The 15501-nt window shown below is 38.8% G+C and overlaps 1 protein-coding gene and 1 non-coding gene across 12 annotated transcripts in view; one reads left to right on the forward strand and one right to left on the reverse strand.

Annotated features, from left to right (window-relative positions):
* The window catches only part of RPS6KC1 (ribosomal protein S6 kinase C1), a 204042-nt gene that overhangs the window by 130678 nt on the left and 57863 nt on the right, over positions 1–15501 (forward strand). The window lies entirely within an intron of this gene.
* Positions 11442–11514, reverse strand: TRNAG-CCC (transfer RNA glycine (anticodon CCC)). The gene has a single exon. It is a non-coding gene; the product is annotated as a tRNA-Gly (tRNA).

Consider the following 15501-nt stretch of genomic DNA (forward strand, 5'->3'; position numbering starts at 1 on the left):
AAAGGAATATTAGGTTAGATATTACATGAAGATGTTTTGGTCTTTTAAAATTCTTATCAGCATCAGTTTGTCTCAGAGAAATTTATTTGACTAAATTTTCAAGTTAAAGAATTCTAAGCAATAGAACTTTTGATCCTGAAATATTTCCTTAACCGTATTTTTTTCTAGCCTTCCCAGATTAGAGAAAATTCTGTTTGAGAATTCAGAGAAGTAAAATAGCAGTTAAATATTTCTTGGATTAATTAAAAGTTCTTGGATTTCTGTGCAGGCAAATATACTTTTTTGAGGTACCGTGTCTGCTCCCTGTCTTAGATCTGTTTATTTTGACAAATATGACCTTTCATTGCTCGACTCTTAACCATGAGCAGGTCACCTTAAGTCCTGGTAATAGCTATGAGTCTCACATGTTTATCCAAATAAGGGTGTTGACAGTGGAGGAATCCCTAAGTTCTATGCTGAGAACGATAATTCACTATTATCTTTGTTCTCTTAACTGGGGGAGTATGTTGGTGTTTAGAAGTGGACGTTTTAACTTTTCTAAGTAGAAATAAAGAAATCTGTACTTTGGAATTAATAAACTTTGCAAATAATCTTTAAAAATTTGTAATAGTCTCTTGTAAAAACATGAATAGGTGGATTTTAAAAAACTTTGAATTTTTTTTAAGATTAATTCTCCATTGTAATGAAGGGTACCTAATATTTGGGTTTTAGAAACTTAAAAGTTTGGGAGAGAAGTGTTGTGTCAATTCTAGAAAATAAACTGGATACATTAATCTCACCTGTTGTTTAGTTGCTAAGTTGTGTCCAACTCTTCTGCAGCCCCATGGACTGTAGCCCACTAGGCTCCTCTGTGCATGGGATTTCCCAGGCAAGAATACTGGAGTGGGTTACCATTTCCTCCTCCAGGGTCTCTTCCTGACCCAGAGCTCGAACCCGTGTCTTCTGCATTGGCAGGTGGATTTTTTACCACTGAGCCACCAGGGAAGCCCCAATCTCACCTGTACTGAACATAGATTCTCTAATTCTGTTTAATTATTATATGTTCTTTAAGAGCTATTTTAAATGTTATTCTCTAATAACTTAGGAAAATAAAATTTCCTTTGGAATAGAATTTGACAGACTTTTATAATGAAAACAAGTAAAGCAGATTTGTTCATTAATATCTAGACTGTGAGCTTCATGGAAATAAGGTCATGTCTTGTTCACCTTTATAATATCAGCATCCAGAATCATGCCTGGCACATAATGGACACTTGGTCAATATTTGTTGAAGGGATGCAATTGAGACTTAGGTGACTTTTAATGCATCATATGTAGAGTGACACCTACTGGTATAACGTGAGACTGTCATCTAGTATCGTGGTTCAAGACGCTCAGATGTCCTTACCCAGAGGGACAGTAATTACGTCGTTGTGTCTTGGTCTAGAGTTCAAAGAGGAGTAAGTGACTTTCTGTTCTTTAACTGGGATGGGAAAGTCTTTCATTTTAACGCGGTGCAAGGAAAGCAGCACTTTACTTCTCGAGGAGAAACAGTTCAAATGGCAGTGGATTTCTCACCAGAAACCACCAAGGCCGTGCGGACGTGGCGCAGCACTGGAGTGCTGAAGAACCGCCAGCCCTGTTTCTGTGTCCTGAAAAACAGCGTTCAAGAAGAAAAGGATGAAGCAACACTAAGGGAATTTGCCACTTGATAATCTGCTGTGAGAGAATAGCTTAAGTAAGTTCTCTGAACAGAAAGGAAATAATAAAAGCAGGAATTCTAAAATATTAAGAAGGAAGAAAGAACAAAAGACTGAAATACGAGTGGATGTTTTCCTTTCCCTCTGGAGTATTCTAAGTTGTTTTATGGTTGAACAGAAAGTATCCTGTCTGATGTAGTTCTTTTAAAAAAAAATCATTTATTTATTTTAATTGGAGGATAATTACTTTACAGTATTGTGATGGCTTTTGCCATACATCAGCATGAATGGGCCACAGGTATACCTGTGTCCCCCCGTCCTCCCACTCCGCCCTGCCCCCTCCCTCCAGCTTGTCACAGAGCACCAGCCCTGGGTGGCCTGCTTCATGAGGGCCTGATGTAGTTCTAAAAGTGTGAAGAGAAAATAGTTAAGATAATTATAAATGAAGGCGTATAAAGGAATGTAAGGTTTCTGCACTTCATTTGAAATGGTAAAATGATGCCACCAGTAGGCAGCGATGTAATTTGTATCTGATGGCTAGAGTAGAGAGAGATACACTAAAAAACACTCTAGATAAACCCAATGCAATTCTGAAAAGCATTCAAGTAACCCACAGGAAGGCAAGAAAAAGAGAATAGAAAAAACAAAGAGAACAAACAGAAAATGTAAAAATTGGCTTCAGAGCAAAGAAAATTAACCGGAGACAGGAAAATTATATAATGATAAAAGGGTTAATCCACTAAGAACATGTAGCGCCCCTAGACATGCATTCACCGTATATAAGTTTGGTATATTAGTAGTAGTATACTGATGTGCACATTCAGAAAACTGATAAAGCTGAAAGGAGAAATAAACAATTCACATTTGTGAGATGTAGTGAAAGTGGTGCTTAGAAGGAAATTGACAGCATTGAATGCATGTATTAAAATTGAAGAAAGATCTAAAGTCAATTATCTAAGTTTCCATCCTAGGAAATGAGAAAAAGAAGAGCAAAATAAATAGGGAGTCGCCCAATCATGTCCAACTCTTTGCAACCCCATGAACTGTGGTCCACCAGGCATGGATTCAGGAATCCACATGCAATGCAAGAGACCCAAGTTCGATCCCTGGGTTGGGAAGATCCCCTGGAGAAGGGAATGGCTACCTGCTCCATTATTCTTGCTCGGAGAATTCCGTGGACAGAGCAGCTTGGCGGATTATAGTCCATGGGATTGCAAAGAGTTGGACATGACTGAGTGACTAACACTGGGTCTTCCCAGGTAGCACTAGTGGTAAAGAACCCTCTTGCCAGTGCAGGAGATGTAAGAGACATGAGTTCTATCCCCAGGTCAGGAAGATTCCCTGGAGGAATGCATGGCAACCCACTCCAGTATTCTTGCCTGGAGAATTCCAGGGCAGAAGAGCCTGGTGGACTACAGTCCATGGGATTGCAAACAGTCAGACACGACTGAAGCGACTTAGCAGGCATGCACAGGCAGAAGAAAAGAAATAATAAAAATTAAGGCAGAAATCATAAGAATTGAAAACAGGAAATCAAAAAAGAAAATCAACAAAACCCAAACCTGGTTCTGTTAAAAAGTCAAGAAGCTTTTATCTAGGTTAACTAATAAAAAAAGAGAAAAGATACAAATTTTTAAGATCAGAGACGTAAGAGAGAACCTCACTTTAGGCATAAACCTTAAAAAAGTATTAAGGGAATACTGTGAAAAATGCTGTGCACACAAAGTTAATAATCTAGATGAAATGGACCGGTTCCTTGAAAGACATAGTCTGCTGAAACTCACACAAGAAATATTCAATCTGAGTAGGTCTATATCTATTAAAAAAAAATTGAACCAATAATTAATAAGCTTCTAAAGTCGAAAGTATCAGGCCTAGATGGATTCACTGGTGAATCCCACCAACATTTAGGGAAGAGATTGAACCAATTCTATAATTTCTTCCAGAAGATCGAAGCAGTGGTCATACTTTCTAACTCAATCACTGAGGCCAGTGTTAGCTTAACAACAGAAGTAAAGATATTACTAGAAATGAAAGTTATAGACCAGTATCTCTCATAAACATAGTATAAAAAGCCTAACAAAAATATTCGGAATTTTGAATCTAATAATGTATAGAAAGAGCTATGTCCTGTGACCAAATGGTATTTATCCCATGTGTGCAAGGCTGGTTTGATATTTCTAAGTCAATTAATGTTATCCAGCATACCTACAAGCTAAAGAAGAAAAATCACATCATCCTCTCAATTGACTATGAAAAAGCATATGGCATAATCCAGTACCCATTCATGATAAAAACTCTCAGCAAATTAGGAATCGAGGGAAAATGTCTCAACTTGATAATGCGCTTTTACAGAGCTCCTATAGTTTGCATCATCTTTAATGCTGAGAATCTTCAAGTTTCCCTCTAAGATCGTGATCAAGGCAAGGATGTCCTTTCTCATCCCTCCTTTTCAGCATCCTACTGAAAGTTCTCACGATTGCAGTAAGGTAAGAAAAGGAAATAAAGGTACAAAAACTGGAAAGGAAGAAAGAAAACTTCATTTGAAGGTGACATGATTGTCTATATGAAAAATGCACCAAAAAATAAACTATTATAGGAAGGCTGCATGATACATGGTTAATGTATAAAAGTCCATCACTTTCTTATATACCAGCAGTGAACAAGGGGAATTTAAAAACTCAATATCACGTATATCAGCACTTCCAAAAAAATGAAATACTTAGACATAAATCTAACAAAATATATACAACTGTATATGAGGAAAACTATAAAACTCTAATGAAAAAAATTAAGGAAGAGCTAAATAAGTGGCGAGATATTCCATGTTCATATGTAGGGTGGTTCGTTATCGTCAAGATGTCAGTTCTTCCCTGCTTAATTTATACATTTAGTACAGTCTCAGTCAAAATCACAGCAAATTATTTTGTGGATATTGAGAGAACGATTCTAAAGTTTTTATAAAGGGACAGAAGTTCCAGAAAATATAATATTGAAGGAAAAGAACAAATTCAGAGAAGTAATTCTACCTGAGTTTAAGACTTTCTGTAAAGCTATCGAAATCAAGACAGTGGGGTGGGATTGGTGAAAGAATAGACAGATAAATGGAACAGAATAGAGTTTGGAAATAGATCTACATGAATATAGTCTAGTGGTCTTTGATAAAGGAGTAAAGGCAGTACCATGGAGAAAAGATAGTTGCATCAGCAGATGGTACTGAAGCACCAAAGCCAGTGGACATTCACGTGAAGAAAGGGGCCCGAGACATAGGCCTTAAAGGGGCCTGAGACACAGGCTAAGGCCTAGGGACCCGAGACACAGACCTTAAAGGGGCCCGAGGCACAGGCCTTAGAGGGGCCCTAGACACAGACCTTAAAGGGGCCCGAGGCACAGACCTTAAAGGGGCCCAAGACACAGGCCTTAAAGGGGCCCTAGACACAGACCTTAAAGGGACCCGAGGCACAGACCTTAAAGGGGCCCTAGACACAGACCTTAAAGGGACCCGAGGCACAGACCTTAAAGGGGCCCTATACACAGACCTTAAAGGGGCCGAGACACAGGCCTTAAAGGGGCCCTAGACACAGACCTTAAAGGGGCCGAGACACAGGCCTTAAAGGGGCCCTAGACACAGACACATTGAAAAAAATTAACTCAAAGTGGATCATAGACCTAGAGAAAAACACAAAGGTATAAAAGCCTTAGAATACAACATAGGAGAAAATCTAGATAACCTTGGGTATGGCAGTGACTTTTTAGATATAACACCAAAGACGTGATCTGTGAAATATTTGATAAGCTGGACATCATCAAAATTAAAAACTTCTCCTCTATGAAAGACACTGTCAAGATAATGAAGACAAGTTATAGACTGGGAAAAAATATTTGTAAAAGCATATATGATAAGGAATGTTATCCAGAATATACAAAGAACTTTTAAAACCTAACAATAAGAAAATGAACAAACCAATTAAAAATGGGCTGAAGACCTTAATAGGAACCTCACCAAAGGAAGTATACAGATGGCAAGTAAGCATATGAAAAGATATTGCACATCATACATCACCAGGGAATGATGTATGAAATATCTCTAGATACTTGTTGTTGAGTTGCCCAGTCATGTGGGACTCTTTGTGACCCTGTGGAGTGTAGCCTGCCAGGTTGCTCTGTCCCTGGGATTTCCAAGGCAAGAATACTGGAGTGGGCTGCCATTTTCTTCTCTAGGGGATCTTCCTGACCCGACCCAGTGATCAAACCTGTGTCTCCTACAAGTCTCCTGGATTACAGGCAGATTCTTTACTGCTGAGCCACCAGGGAAGCCATTAGAATGGCCAAAATCTGAAACGCTGACAACACCAAATGCGGGCGATGATGTGAAACAACAGGGACTCTCATTCATTGCTGGCTGGGATTACAAAACGGTGCAGCCACTTTGGAAGACATTTGACAGATTTTTACCAAACTAAACATACTTTTACTATATAATTCAGCAATTGTGCTTATTAGTTATTTACTCAAATGAGTCGAAAAGTTAACATCCACACAAAAGTCTACATGTGTATGTTTATAAGAGCTTTATTCATAATTGCCAAAAGTTGGAAGCAACCAGATGCCTTTCATGGGATGAATAAACTGTGGTACATCTAGACAATGGAAAATTATTCAGCGCTTAAAAGAAATGGGCTATCAAACTGTGAAGACATGGAGGAACTTTAAATGCATCTCTCTCAGTGAAAGATGTGCATGCTGCCTGCATCAGACTCTTTGCAACCCCGTGGACTGTAGCCCTCTAGGTTCTTCTGTCCATGGGATGCCAGGCAAATATACTGGAGTGGGTTTTCATTTCCTTCTCCAGAGGATCTTCTTAACCAGGGACTGAACCTGCATCTCTGATTCCTCCTGCGTTGGCAGGTGGGTTCTTTACCACTAGTGCCACCTGGGAATCCCAAACAAGGAAAAGATACAAACCTGAAAAGGGTACGTGTTGTACGATTATAAGTGTATGACATTCTGGAAAGGGCACAAAGTCAGGGAGACAGTGAAATGATCAGTGATTACAAGGAATCAGGAGGAGGAGGGAAGGATGAACAGGTAGAGAATTTTGGGGGGCAGTGAAACTATTCCGCTTGATATAATGGTGGATACATGTTGTACATTTCTCAAAAACCACTGAAATACCAAGAGTGAACTCTAAATTGTGATCTCTGGGTGATAATAATGTGTCACCGTAGGTTCATCAGTTTCAACAAATGTATCACTGCTGCAAGATGTTCACAGTGGTGGAGCTTGTAGGCTGTTTGGGGGCAGGAGGGATGTATGGAAGCTTTGTACTTTCTGTTCAGTTTTGTTGTGAACCTAAAACTGCTTCAAGAAGCTAAGGAACAGTTAACAAAAGAGTTGGATTGTGCTGATAACATTAATAACCACAAGCTAATTTATGCATATTGTTGAAGGACATGTAGTTTAGCCACAGTTTTTATACATGAAATCAAAATAGACTTTGATTATAGCTAGTAATATCGTCTTTAAAGAATGGCATCTAATATACCTGTACATGTTTGATAAACACACACACATGCATTTGGGTTGTTTCATTATGTTCAGTACTTTAATATCTTATTCTGTCTCTTGGAAACATACATCTTAACTATAATTGAATATATAAAAATGGATTCTATACTTGCAAAACTCTTTACCTGTGATATTAATGTTAATAGATTAATAGAGTATTTTTTTGTTCTAAAGGACTCATTCTTTTTGTATTTAAAGTATGATTATCTAATATATTTTTAGGGATAGATTTGTATGGGCAGTTTTATAATGTGATAACCTAAGTAATTTTGGAATCAAGGAGCTAGTTTCATTTTACCTCCTAATGGCTTGGCATAAAGAAGCTCAGGGTTAGAAAGGACTTTAAGGTCATCTGACCCAGTGAATTACAGATCTTCTGGCCCATCTGTAGTGCCCCACTGAATGGCTGCTCAGCTTTAGGCTTTTTTATTTGTTAATTTAACAAGCTTCTTTTGAATGCCAACATGTGACAGCCACTGCTGGGTGCTGTATAGGACTTGTTTCTTCTTTTTAGTCTAGTGGAGAGATACAGGTCAGTATGTAAGTGGGCGTTAGAAAGCATCACTACTAACAAAGCTAGTGGAGGTGATAGAATTCCAGTTGAGCTATTCCAAATCCTGAAAGATGATGCTGTGAAAGTGCTGCACTCAATATGCCAGCAAATTTGGAAAACTCAGCAGTGGCCACAGGACTGGAAAAGGTCCATTTTCATTCCAATCCCAGAGAAAGGCAATGCCAAAGAATGCTCAAACTACTGCACAATTGCACTCATCTCACATGTTAGTAAAGTAATGCTCAAAATTCTCCAAGCCAGGCTTCAGCAGTATGTGAACCGTGAACTTCCTGATGTTCAAACTGGTTTTAGAAAAGGCAGAGGAACCAGAGATCAAATTGCCAACATCCGCTGGATCATGGAAAAAGCAAGAGAGTTCCAGAAAAACATCTATTTCTGCTTTATTGACTATGCCAAAGCCTTTGACTGTGTGGAGCACAATAAACTGTGGAAAATTCTGAAAGAGATGGGAATACCAGACCACCTGATCTGCCTCTTGAGAAATTTGTATGCAGGTCAGGAAACAACAGTTAGAACTGGACATGGAACAACAGACTGGTTCCAAATAGGAAAAGGAGTACGTCAAGGCTGTATATTGTCACCCTGTTTATTTAACTTATATGCAGAGTACATCATGAGAAACGCTGGACTGGAAGAAACACAAGCTGGAATCAAGATTGCCGGGAGAAATATCAATAACCTCAGATATGCAGATGACACCACCCTTATGGCAGAAAGTGAAGAGGAACTCAAAAGCCTCTTGATGAAAGTGAAAGTGGAGAGTGAAAAAGTTGACTTAAAGCTCAACATTCAGAAAACGAAGATCATGGCATCCGGTCCCACCACTTCATGGGAAATAGATGGGGAAACAGTGGAAACAGTGTCAGACTTTATTTTTCTGGGCTCCAAAATCACTACAGATGGTGACTGCAGCCATGAAATTAAAAGACGTTTACTCCTTGGAAGGAAAGTTATGACTAACCTAGATAGCATATTGAAAAGCAGAGACATTGCTTTGGCAACAAAGGTTCATCTAGTCAAGGCTACGGTTTTTCCTGTGGTCAGGTATGGATGTGAGAGTTGGACTGTGAAGAAGGCTGAGCGCTGAAGAATTGATGCTTTTGAACTGTGGTATTGGAGAAGACTCTTGAGAGTCCCTTGGACTGCAAGGAGATCCAACCAGTCCATTCTGAAGGAGATCAGCCCTGGGATTTCTTTGGAAGGAATGATGCTAAAGCTGAAACTCCAGTACTTTGGCCACCTCATGCGAAGAGCTGACTCATTAGAAAAGACTCTGATGCTGGGAGGGATTGGGGGCAGGAGGAAAAGGGGACGACAGAGGATGAGATGGCTGGATGGCATCACTGACTCAATGGACATGAGTCTGCGTGAACTCCGGGAGTTGGCGATGGACAGGGAGGCCTGGCGTGCTGCGATTCATGGGGTTGCAAAGAGTCGGACACGACTGAGTGACTGATCTGATCTGGTCTGATGTAAATTCTAAAACAACATGGAAGGGAGTATAAAGAAGTGTGAGTAAAGACTGAGCTACTTAATGTCTCAGTCAGTCATTCCATTTTACACAATTGAAACTCTTAAAAAGTCTTTTTTTTTTCTCTTGAGCCAAGTACTGCTGCTTTAGTCCTTAGTACTGCCCTTCTCCAATAACCATTTTTTTTAGTTATTTCAAGACAGTGTGTTGTCTTTCCAGTTGGTATTGGCTTTCTGTTTGTTTCTTCTAGTTTTATTTTGCTTAAATTTGACCAAAATTTCAATCTGTTGAAATATCTTCAGACTTTCCTTGTACACACTTTTTGTTTTTTTCCGTAGGGTTAATATATTGCTTCCTTCTCTCCCCATCGCACTCCTCTTATTTTTTCCTATGTCCCTGTCCTTCTTATTTTTTACGTTTATTACTAAACCATTTAATAAAACTTTAAAATGTCTCAGTACCATCAGGTGCCTCAGACAGTACTTTGGATCAGTGGTTTTCTTGTAGTCTTCTCTCTTGGATTCCTTCTTTGCTCTTCTCAAGTCTGGGTTGGTTTGTTCTCTTGGTCTTCTGCATAGATACCCTCATCACACTTTCACTTGTTTTCCTGGGAATTCCTTTCATCAGTCTTCTATATTGAATTCCAGTTCCTGACCTTTCCCCCACCCCCACCTTCTTTCTGCTTGCTGGAGGCCTATAGGCTCTTCTTTCTGACCCTACTCTTTCAGAATTTCACAGTGATTTGTTTTGGTGGGATTTTATTTTATTTTATTTTCATTTGTTGAGTTGGGCATTTGGTGAGCTTCAATTTGGATAATGATACAGATGTTTTATTAGGAGACCTAATAGTTTCAGTATCTATATGCCTTATCTTTTAGGCTACTTGGTTTTCTTAGAAAAGAACTTTCCGGTCTCTTACTGAGGGATGTAGTATTAGACCAACCAAGATTCTGGGAGCCCAGTGGTTGAAGGAGGACCACTGTCCTCATCCATTTGGTGTGTAGGTCTTCATATAAGCCCTGTTTTCACTGCCACTCTTCAGTCCCTGCTTTAGCTGTCTGTAGTATCCGATTCATTCTGTTGTCTGTCTTCCATCTTTTCTCATCTCCTCTCTTGTTTTCTTTGTAGTCATTATTATATAGCTTTAAAAATTTCTTTCAGTTCAGTTCAGCCGCTCAGTCATGTCTGACTAAGCGACCCCACGGACTGCAGCATGCCAGGCGTCCATGCCCATCACCAGTTTCTACAGGGGATAGTGATCTGTGTTTCAGAGAATGTTAAATTTAACACTTTGTGTGGACCTCTCAGCTTTGTGGTGTCCATGATTTTGATCAACATGTCTTTGTTGACCTTTTTCAAGTTAACAATTTTTTTTTTCACCAAAATAGGACAAAGAATCCTGTAGATGACGTATAGCTAGAATAATTATTTCAAGTTGACCCAGTACCTTCTGGGCACTGCTAGTTACAACTAACCTTCAATTGTTTCAAATCAAAACTTAGGCATCCCAAGTTACTTGTAAGTTTAAAGGCATACACTATTCCCTTTATCCCCCTTTTAATATATACTATACTTGCCTCTAATCTGATTTTCCTCCAGTTCATTGTTGACACTGCTATCAGAATAATTCATAAAATGGGTGCTTTAGAAAAGTGATTTTTCCAAAGCTAGTAACTCTCTTGCTTATAAGCCTTTAATACCATCACATAGATTTTTAGGGTAATGTTTGCACTTCTTATCTAAGCCACAAAGACTGTTCCCAGACCACCTCAGCATGCTTCCTTGGGTATAGCCCTGTGGAACTTGTAAGGTACACAGGGTATCATGTTTTACACAGGATGTACCCCTCTACCTGAAGTGACTTTTTTTTTTCCCTTCCTCACTTAATTTTGTCTCATTCTGAATTACTATTTTTTTTTTTGAAAGAATTATTATGTTTTTAAATATCTTTTGCTGTGTCTTTTTAATGCCTTGAACCTTTCTGCCGTAGATTTCATGCATATTATACGGTAGGTTTACTTTTTAAATATTTATTTATGTGGCTGCTCCGGGTCTTAACTGCAGCATGCAGGATCCTCGATCTTTGTTGTGGTGTGTGGGTTCTTTAGCTGTGGCATGTGAGCTCTTAGTTGTGGCATGTGGGATCCAGTTCCCTGACCAGGGATCGAACCTAGGCCCTCTGCATTGGGAGTGCAGAGTCTTAGCCACTGGACCACCAGGGAAATCCCTGTATGGTAGTTTTTGATACTATTTCTATGCCTCCTTCAACAAGCCTTCACATGCCTCAAATACCAAGTATTTTTCTTTTTTTTTCCTGAAAATTAACATTTTTGTGTATTTTGATACAGTATCATAGACATCTATTAATTTTAGACAGGAAAGATAGTCTAAATCTTGGGCAGAAGATAATGTGTCTTTGAAGAGGAAGCCTCTATAAGATGTCAAATACCAGCTTGGTGACTATATCTTATTTAATTTTGTGTTTCTGACAGTTAGCATAGTTGACATTTAGCATAGTGACTTAGAAACAGCAGATACTCAATAAATATGTGTTGAAAAAAATGAATAAATGAATGAATGATACCTCTCTACTCACATTATCTTAAAAACAGGTAGGGACCATTTATTTTAATTGACCTACCTCCTCACCATTTCTCTCCAGGTCTTTTCTATTTCTATTTTTTCATTCATTCATTAATTCAGAAAATATTTGTTGAGCTCCTCAGTTCAGTTCAGTTCAGTCACTCAGTCGTATCCAACTCTTTGTGACCCCATGGACCACAGCCTGCCGGGCCTCCATGTGCATCACCAACTCCCAAAATTTACCCAAACTCATGTCCATTGAGTCAGTGATGCCATCCAACCATCTCATCCTCTGTCGTCCCCTTCTCCTGCCTTCAATCTTTCCCAGCCTCAGGGTCTTTTCCAGTGACTCAGCTCTTCACTTCAGGAGGCCAAAGTATTGGAGTTTCAGCTTCAACATCAGTCCTTCCAGTGAACACCCAGGACTGATCTCCTTTAGGATGGACTGGTTGGATCTCCTTGAAGTCCAAGGGACTCTCAAGAGTCTTCTCCAGCACCACAGTTCCAAAGCGTCAGTTCTTCGGCGCTCAGCTTTCTTTATAGTCCAACTCTCACATCCATACATGACCACTGGAAAAACCATAGCCTTGACTAGATGGACCTTTGTTGGCAGAGTAATGTCTCTGCTTTTTCATATGCTTCCTTCCAAGGAGTAAGCATCTTTTAATTTCATGGCTGCAGTCACCATTTGCAGTGATTTTGTTGAGCTCCTGCTATATGTCAAATGTGATAATAGCCACTGGAGATATAATGGTGAATAAAACACCTGATCTGTACCCTCTCAGAGTTTATAATTTAGTGGGAAATAGCAGTTACAGTACAATGTGAAACTGTTTTCAGTGAGGGAAGTACACTAGAGAATTATGAGAACATGTAAGAGGGGTACCTAACTTGGGGCTCTCCAGAGGTTAAAGAAAGTAAAGTAAAGACATGAGAAATGAGTAGGGTTACTCATCGAAGGCTAAAGGAATGCCGTATTCAGAGGTATGCGAGACTCAGAGCATGCTTTCTTTCTAGCTTCTTCAACTGTGAATTTTTTCTTCTCTTTTCCTTCCTGCCTGCCTATATACAGTCCAGTCTTCACGACATAGTTGAAAGCTTACCTCCTCAACTGTAATATTCATCTTTCCTTTCTTTGAATTAAACTTAGCGTTCGTTTGTGTCTTATTTTCACTTTAGTTGCCTTAAATATATTGTTAACCTGTCTTAGAGGGCAGAAAGTATACCTTATTTACCTCTCTTTCTTTCTTTGATAATTCCTAATTAAACATATTGCTGTCTATCCAGTAAGGATTTAATAAATGCTTGCTGAATAGTTATAAAGGGGACAAAAAGAAATAATACATGTATTTTAAGGTTTCACATACTCTGTGAGGCTGCACCTCAAACTATACCACATGTTCAGGATCAGAGCAAGAGAGGGGTTTTGAAAACTGTCCAAGCATTCATCCCTCTCCCTTTTTCACCATCTCACGGAATACACGTGAAGATTGTTGGCAGGGAAATAGTTGCAGTCAATGAAATTGTCAGTTTGAGAGTGAGTGTTGTGTCTTTGTGTTTCATATGTGCTTTGAAATACTTTGGAATGTTTTAAAGAACATCAGCACTTGGATTTTTAAACTAAATAAATGTTCTAGGTCATATTTAAAACACTGTTAAATTTTAATCAGTACCAAAATTTCAACTCCATCTGCTACAAAAGTGCAAAACTCATTTAAAACACTTAAAAATAATAGCATCTAAAGCTTTTTTGCCCTTGAAGCATTTTCTTCTGCATTGGAATCAGGCTGTCTCTGACATTGGCAACTTAGTTGGATACACATGATTGACTTGAAGATGTAGGCTCTGTGTCAGCCTCTTACCTTTGAAAGGTAGCATTTGCTGAGTACATACTACTCCAATTTTGAACACGATATACAAACTATGTGCATATATTTGCTAATTTTTAGGAACTTATTTCAGTTTCCAGAACCTATAAATTTATGCGAGTGTATTGACAGCACATTTAGCAACCGAATGAAAATACTAAGGCAGAGTATGAATCAGTCTCAGTCTCAGTTCAGTCACTCAGTCGTGTCCGACTCTTTGCTCCTTGTTTTCATCACTATACTATACTGCCTCTCTGAATATAGACACCTATATGAGGCACTGATAAGGAAACATGATCAAAGTACACTATTAGGATGGGGGCAAAAGCAAGCTACTGAACAATATGTGAAATCCATTTGTTTTTAAAAATCAGAGAGATGAAGACAGAGTTCAGTTGAGTTCAGTTCAGTCACTCAGTTGTGTGACTCTTTGAGACCCCATGGACTGCAGCACGCCAGGCTTACCTGTCCATCACCAACTCCCGGAGTTTACTCAAGCTCATGACCATTGAGTTGGTGATGCCGTCCAACCATCTCATCCTCTGTTGTCCCCTTCTCCTCCCACCTTCAATCTTTACCAGCATCAGGGTCTTTTCCAGGGAGTCAGTTCTTTGCGTCAGGTGGCCAAAGTATTAGAGTTTCAGCTTCAGCATTAGTCCTTCCAATGAATATTCAGGATTGATTTTCTTTAGGATGGACTAGTTGGATCTCCTTGCAGTCCAAGGGACTCTCAAGAGTCTTCTCCAACACCACAGTTCAAAAGCATCAATTCTTCAGTGCTAAGCTTTCTTTGTAGTCCAGCTCTCACATCCATACATGACCACTGGAAAAACTATAGCCTTGACTAGATGGACCTTTGTTGGCAAAGTAATGTCTCTGCTTTTTAATATGGTGTCTAGGTTGGTCATAACTTTTCTTCCAAGGAGTAAGTGTCTTTTAATTTCATGGATATTTTTTATCAGCTCTAGAGTATTAGGTGTTTCTGGCAAACGCAAAAAAAAAAAAAAAATGTATCTAAAGCTAAGTATAACAGATCATACTTTTGAGTTAATTTTCATCTAAAGTTAACAGTGTCAAATCATTATCCCAAGTGAACTTCAGAATTCAAACCAAAAAAATAAAATAAATGGTTTCATTATGGAATTGAATGACATAAGCTCAACTTGGGCCTATAAACCCAGAACTTCAGAGTTTTAACCTCTCTTTAGCGTAATCTCTTTGTGGCCTTGGGCAAGTTGCTTCACAAAAACAGAAAACAGACAATCAAAATGAGAATGACAAAGGTGTAGAGATCTAGCTTTTAAAGCATTTGGATCTGAGAAGAGCCTCCTAAGTGGATGTTTTTCCTAGCTCTTCAGCCTTTCTGTTTTAAACCTGATTTCTCTGTCTTTTATATTCTGCCTTCTGCTGTATTTATATCCTGTTTTCTTACAAAGACACACCATGTCCTTTAGAAGCATGTTTTATGAAGTAATAGATGTATAGGCCTAGGATTTTAAAAATTATACAAAGTAAAAGTTTTTTTATGTATTTATGTTTGTGTGTGTGTGTGTGTGTGTGTATATAAGACATTTCTGTATAGGTTACTGTTCACTGAATCATTCACTTCACATCCTAATATGAGATATCACTGAGGAATGGCTCACATTCATTGACATTCGGCTAATAGGAATATAAGAGATTTAAAATTCATATTTGTGGTTGAAATAATTACTCCCTGAGTTATTTTCCAGAGAATCACATGTGTTTTGTATTGCT

This window comes from Bos grunniens, chromosome 16 (assembly GCF_055505025.1).
Source record: "Bos grunniens cultivar Pamir isolate PY7600 chromosome 16, Bosgru_T2T1.0, whole genome shotgun sequence".
Lineage (NCBI taxonomy): Eukaryota > Metazoa > Chordata > Mammalia > Artiodactyla > Bovidae > Bos > Bos grunniens.